Here is a 7,600-nt window from a genome sequence, read left to right on the forward strand (position 1 = left end):
CCTTGCTTGGGCCTTGCTTTCCTTGGTTTAATGCACCACACTTTATTTTCATGGGCCACGCTTTTGAAAGTGTGGCCTAAGGTCCAAAGCGTGCTCAATCTTCAAAGTGTGCCCAAAATTCCTCTTTTCTTCTTTTTAGATTATTTTGTGATTTTTTGCTTCTTTTTCTTCTTATTTCCTACAAAGTTTATAAAATCAAAAGATCAAAGAAATATACCATTTAAGCTCAAAAGAATGCAATATTTAAGCACTAATCATCAATTTCTTGTATGAAAAAGCATAGAAAAACATGACATGATGACATGTCATCACAACACCAAACTTAAACCTTGCTTGTCCCCAAGCAAGAAAATAATCATGCAATAAAGATTGACAATCCATGGTAAGAAGAATACCAACTCAATGTTCATGGTTGGCTAGTTTTCTATGCATGCCACAATCACAAAAGAAATATAAATGATTGATGCTTCTATCTAGCTCATTTTATGAAATCTTTTCCTTATATTTCTTCCTTGAAACAAGCTTTTGATTTTCTTATTAGCTTCTCCTTTTGGGTGCTTTGTCCCATGAGTTGATAACAAAGCTACGATTTTAAATGCTTTGTTTTCAAGTTTTACCACTTGACACATAAGCACCACAAGCATTTAATTAGAGGACTTCTTTAAGCTCATTTGTTTCTTTTCTTGACTCTCTAATCATTGATGCTCGGAACCTTGAGCTTTGAGGGAGTGCATTTGCACTTGAGCCTAACCTTGACTCTAAGTGTTTTGTTTTCAAGCTTTTTGCTTGATACATAAACACCACAAGTACTTAACAATGAAATTGTCATTGGTACTCAGAGCCTTCAGCTTTCTCATTCTTTCCCTTTTTCTTTTCTTGCTTTAATTGTAATTGCTTTTTCAAGGTTTTCATGATTTCCAAAGATTTCACAAAATGTCCTAGATAAAAACTTTAATTAAATAAAATCTAATGCAATTGAGCAACAATTAATCATACTAGCCTTCCAATACTTGTATGCACATGCTAAGTTCTTCTTTAATTCCTTGTTTGTTTATGATCATGATACTTTACTGCTTTGAACTTTACAAAACTCAAGTTGGTAGTCATAATGGCATAGCAACATGTTACAGATCACAATTCAAGCTATGCTTATTCATACACACATGTAAACAGAGCAGATAAAGACAATCATGCAATTTAAAGTGCTGGAAACAAATGAGAGGAAAAGGAACCTTACAACCGTGTAATTCATCTTCTCTATTATTGTCATTTTCCTCCCATTCTTCCTCTTCCCTTGCCAAACTCAGAATGCTTGCTCATCCTCAAGTAATAATTAGAACAATGGCTATGGGGCTAAGATGGATCATGAATATCTTACACAATTAAATGTTAGCAGTACATGTGTTGCAAGCAAGCAAAATTGAGGATAACAATCAAGGCACAAGAGACAGAGATATTGTGATTGCAAACATAAGAGGGTGTGCATGATACATGGCATAAAAGATAAGTGGCACACCAAACTTAGTGTGACACTTTCACTTAGAATTGGTGCAAGTATCTAGTATGGATTGGGAACAAATTTTGTTACATAGCAACACCAAACTTAGAATACAACCATATGTCAATTTATTTAAACTAAAACTAAGCAAATGAAACTTTTATTTGTTACATACAATCACCAAGTGAAGCATCTGCCATGAATAAAGATTTCTTGGTGAGGTATTAACAAAAAAAGTTAAGTAGCAAACTAAATGAAAGCATTTAAAAACAGAAAAATGACTAAAGCCAGTGGAATAAAAAAGGTGTCAAATCAAAAGAAAAATAATACTACAAAGGCATTATGATTATGCAGACAAGTGGTGTTGCTGAATGACTTGCATAGAAAAATAAGTGGCACACCAAACTTAGAATCTTAGTGTGACACTTTCAATTAGAATTGATGCAATCATCTAGAGGGATTGAAAATAAATTGTTGTATGGCAACACCAAACTTATAATGTAATCATATTCCAATTTATTGAAAATAAACAAAGCAGACAGAGAAACTAAACAAAGCAATGTTACCTACGGTTGACATGTTCTTCACTTTCTTCCTCTTCTTCCAGTTTGTTAAGAGGAATGACCTCAAGGGGGGAAAAGATTCAGCTGTTGTCCCTTGTCTTGGCCTCTCCTCAGCAAGCTTCCTTTTGTAAATGGCTTGATTGAGCTTGCTTGCTGGATCAGGGACAGGATTGGTGCTCTTGTTGGTTGCCTTCACTTCTTTAATTTCAAGACATGGTTGCTGTGTGATTATTGGAGTTTTGTCTTCATCCAGAGCCTTTTGAATTGGTAGTTCCATGAGTTCTTCCTCTATGTACTTCTCTTCTTCACTTGAGTTTGGAATTCTTTGGTTGTCTTCCTCACATTCTTGCTCTTCCACTTCCTCCCTTGCACTCAACATTTAACTTAATAGCACTTTCATGGAGGAGGTTTGCTATTCTTCCCAATATTTCTTCGTCTCCTCTTCATACCTTTCAATCACAGATTCAATTGTTGAGACTTTTTGGTCCAGGGGAGTTTGAGGAGGTTGTGAGTTTTCATGTTCTCTTGACATCTCAAGAGCAGTTTCAGGTTCAAATATTTCCACCACCTCTTTCTTCACTGAAAATTTGCTTGACACAGGGGCCTCTTCTTCTTGCTCTTCCACTTTCTTCTGTGCATTCAACATTTGATCTACCAGCACTTCCATGTTTGTGAGGGAGTTTTCTTATTCTTTCCAGTATTTCTTTGTCTCCTCCTCATATCTTTTGAGCATGGACTCAAGCTTTGAGAGTCTTTGGTTCATGGAAGTTTGTGTCGGTGGTGAATTTTGAAAGGGGCTTTCTGTTGAAGCATGGTCAAGTGATGATATCTCTGGATGAATATCATATGGAGCATTAGAATTTCCCTCCCAGCCACCATTAGAATAATGACTTGAATCATTTTGTGGTGGTGAGAAATATCCCATATGATTATTTTGCTCATCTTGTGGTTCTGAAGCATATCTCCATTGATTGGAGTGCTCAGAAATTGTGATCTCTTGGTGATATTCCCAGCCACCATTAGAGATTGGTGATGGTGGGTAATATTCCACAAAATTTGTTTGATCATAAGATGAGTTGAACTCCATTTGAATTTTGTAAAACACAACACCACGGCAAATTGAAATTCATATCTCAGAGAAGAATTTCTTAGTGAGGCAATAACTCAAACACCTTGGTGTCAGTTTAACACAGGAAATAAAAACAAAGAAAATGCTTAATCTAGACTTCTCACCCACTTAATCATTGTTGATCTAAATCAATCCCCGGCAATGGCGCCAAAAACTTGATGGGTGAAAATCAGAATTCCCACACAAAACTCACCGGCAAGTGTACCGGGTCACATCAAGTAGTAAAACTCACTTAGAGTGAGGTCGATCCCACAGGAATTGATGGTTCAAGTAACTTTAGTGGGTGATTAGTTTAGTCAAGCTAACATTGGTGAATTGAAGTGAAATTGAAGCAACAGAATGTAAATAGCAGTGAATTCAAAGTTGCAGAAAGTAAATGAGCAGAATCTTAAAGAGCAAGAAATGTAAATTGACAGAATCTTAAATGACAAGAAATGTAAATTGCATAAAATGTAAAGGGGGCTGGTGGTGCACGAAATTGTGATTCACACTTTTCACAACTCCATACCACTAACCAGCAAGTGCACTGGGTCGTCCAAGTAATACCTTACGTGAGTAAGGGTCGATCCCACGGAGATTGTTGGCTTGAAGCAATCTATGGTTATCTTGTAAATCTTAGTCAGGAGATTAATTATGATTATCAGTCTGAATTGCGAAAAATAAAAGAGCATGAAATAAATACTTGTTATGCAGTAATGGAGAATATGTTGGAGTTTTGGAGATGCTTTGTCTTCTGAATGTCTGCTTTTCCCCTGTCTTCTTCTTCACGCACGCAAGGTTCCTCCTATGGCAAGCTATGTGTTGGTGGATCACCATTGTCAATGGCTACCATCCGTCCTCTCAATGAAAATGGTCCAAGTGCGCTGTCACCGCACGGCTAATCATCTGTCGGTTCTCACTCATGCTGGAATAGGATCCATTGATCCTTTTGCGTCTGTCACTACGCCCAACCCTTGTGAGTTTAAAGCTCGTCACAGTCATTCAATCCCTGAATCCTACTCGGAATACCACATACAAGGTTTAGACTTTCCGGATTCTCAAGAATGCTGCCAATGGATTCTAGCTTATACCACGAAGATTCTGATTAAGGAATCCAAGAGATACTCATTCAATCGAAGGTAGAATGGAGGTGGTTGTCAGGCACGCGTTCATAGGTTGAGAATGGTGATGAGTGTCACGGATCATCACATCCATCATATTGAAGTGCGAATGAACATCTTAGATAGAAACAAGCGTGTTTGAATAGAAAACAGAAGTAATTGCATTAATTCATCGAGACACAGCAGAGCTCCTCACCCCCCAACAATGGAGTTTAGAGACTCATGCCGTCAAAGAGTACAAGTTCAGATCTAAAATGTCATGAGATACAAAATAAATCTCTAAAAGTTGTTTAAATAATAAACTAGTAACCTAGGTTTTCAGAAAATGAGTAAACTACGATAGATAGTGCAGAAATCCACTTCCAGGGCCCACTTGGCATGTGCTGGGGCTGAGACTTTAGCTTTAAATGTGCCTAGGCTGTTTCTGGAGTTAAACTCCAGGTTGTAACCTGTTTTGGGCATTTAACTCCAACTTGTAACCTGTTTTTGGCGTTTAACGCCAGAATAGGGCAAAGAACTGGCATTGAACGCCAGTTTGCGTCGTTTATCTTCAAGAAAAGTATGGACTATTATATATTGCTGGAAAGCCCTGGATGTCTACTTTCCAACGCAATTCAGACCGCGCCATTTGGACTCTTGTAGCTCCATAAAATCCACTTTGAGTGTAGGGAGGTCAGAATCCAACAGCATCTACAGTCCTTCTTCAGCCTCTGAATCAGATTTTTGCTCAGGTCCCTTAATTTCAGCCAGAAAGTACCTGAAATCACAGAAAAACACACAAACTCATAGTAAAGTTCAGAAATGTAATTTTTAATTAAAAACTAATAAAAGTATACTAAAAACTAACTAAATCATACTAAAAACTATGTAAAAACAATGCTAAAAAACGTATAAATTATCCGCTCATCACAACACCAAACTTAAATTGTTGCTTGTCCCCAAGCAACTAAAAACAAAATAGGATAAAAAGAAGAGAATATACAATGAATTCCAAAAACATCTATGAAGATCAGTCTTAATTAGATGAGCGAGGCTATTAGCTTTTTGCTTCTGAACAGTTTTGGCATCTCACTTTATCCCTTGAACTTCAGAATGATTGGCATCTATAGGAACTCAGAATTCAGATAGTGTTATTGATTCTCCTAGTTAAGTATGTTGATTCTTGAACACAGCTACTTTATGAGTCTTGGCCGTGGCCCTAAGCACTTTGTTTTCCAGTATTACCACCGGATACATAAATGCCACAGACACATAATTGGGTGAACCTTTTTATATTGTGACTCAGCCTTGCTAGAGTCCCTAATTAGAGGTGTCCAGGGTTCTTAAGCATACTCTTCTTTTTGCTTTGGACCTCGACTTTAACCGCTCAGTCTCAAGTTTTCACTTGACACCTTCACGCCACAAGCACATGGTTAGGGATAGCTTGGTTTAGCCGCTTAGGCCAGGATTTTATTTCCTTAGGCCCTCCTATCCATTAATGCTCAAAGCCTTGGATCCTTTTTACCCTTGCCTTTTGGTTTTACGGGCTATTGGCTTTTTCTGCTTGTTTTTTTCTTTTTCTTTCTTTTTCTTAATTTTTTTTCGAGCTTTTCATTTTTTTTACAAGCTTTCTATTCACTGCTTTTTCTTGCTTCAAGAATCATTTTTATGATTTTTCAGATTATTAATAATATTTCTCCTTTTCTATTATTCTTTCAAGAGCCAACAATTTTAACATTCATAAACAACAAATTCAAAACTATGCACTGTTCAAGCATTCATTCAGAAAACGAAAAGTATTGCCACCACATCAAAATAATTAAACTATTTTAAAATTCAAAATTCATGTACTTCTTTTTCTTTTTCAGAAAACATTTTTCATTTAAGAAAGGTGATAGATTCATAGGACATTCATATCTTTAAGACATAGACACTAGACACTAATGATTATGTAATGAAGATACAAACATAGATAAAATATAAAGCATATAAATCGAAAAACAGAAAAACAAATAGATAAGGAGATTAAGGAATGGGTCCACCTTAGTGAGGGTGGCGTCTTCTTCCTCTTGAAGAACCAATGGTGCTCTTGAGCTCCTCTATATCTCTTATTTGCCTTTGTTGCTCCTCCCTCATGGCTCTTTGATCTGCAGTCAAATGCTCTACCACTGAACTATGGACCCTTGAGATGAACCTCTCCATCTCTCATGACTCGGGGGTGAAAGCAACTGCCTTCCTTTTCCTCTTTCTAGAGGTTTCTCCGGCCTTAGGTGCCATAAATGGTTATGGAAAAACATAAAAGCAACGCTTTTTTTCCACACCAAACTTAAAAGGTTTGCTCGTCCTCGAGCAAAAAGAAGATAGAAGGGAGTAGAAGAAGAATTTGAGGAAGAGAGAATGAGTTGAGGTTGGTGGGGATCATGTGGGGTCCACAGATCCTGAAGGGTCAAGGACTTAGCATCCCTGCTCCATTGAGGCATGCAAAACGCCCTTAATGTGCAATCCTGGCGTTTAACGCCAGACTACTGCTTATTTCTGGCATTAAACGCCAGCTTTTCCCCTTTCTTGGCGTTGAACGCCAATTTGGTGCTTGTTTCTGGCGTTAAACGCCAATTTTATGCTCTGTTCTAGCGTTAAACGCCAGTCCGGTGCTTGTGTCTGGTGTTTAAACGCCAATAAGCTCTTCCTCCAGGGTGAGCTATTTTTAATGCTGTTTTTCATTCTGTTTTTGATTTTTCAGTAGTTTTTGTGACTTCACATGATCATCAACCTACAAAAAACATAAAATAGCAATGGAAACTAAATAGATATAGTTAAATAACATTGAGTTGCCTCCCAATAAGCGCTTCTTTATTGTCTTTAGCTGGACCTTGCTGAGCTTTTAATCTAGCCTCAGCCTTGAGCACTCTTGCTCATCATTGCCTTCAAGATAATGCTTGATTCTTTGTCCATTAATAATGAACTTCTTATTAGAATCAATGTCTTGAAACTCCACATAGCCATATGGTGACACACTTGTAATCACATATGGTCCCCTCCACCGGGATTTCAGTTTCCCGGGGAATAGCCTGAGCCTAGAGTTAAACAACAGAACTTTTTGTCCTGGTTCAAAGACTCTAGATGACAGCTTTCTGTCATGCCATCTTTTTTCTTTCTCTTTGTAAAGCTTGGCATTTTCGAAAGCAGTGAGTCTGAATTCCTCTAGCTCATTCAGCTGGAGCAATCTTTTTTCTCCATCTAATTTGGCATCAAAGTTTAGGAATCTGGTTGTCCAGTAGGCCTTATGCTCCAATTCCACGGGCAGATGACAGGCCTCACCATACACAAGCTG

The sequence above is a fragment of the Arachis ipaensis genome, chromosome B8 (genome assembly GCF_059453495.1).
Source record: "Arachis ipaensis isolate K30076 ecotype BB chromosome B8, ASM5945349v1, whole genome shotgun sequence".
NCBI classification, from domain to species: Eukaryota; Viridiplantae; Streptophyta; class Magnoliopsida; order Fabales; family Fabaceae; genus Arachis; species Arachis ipaensis.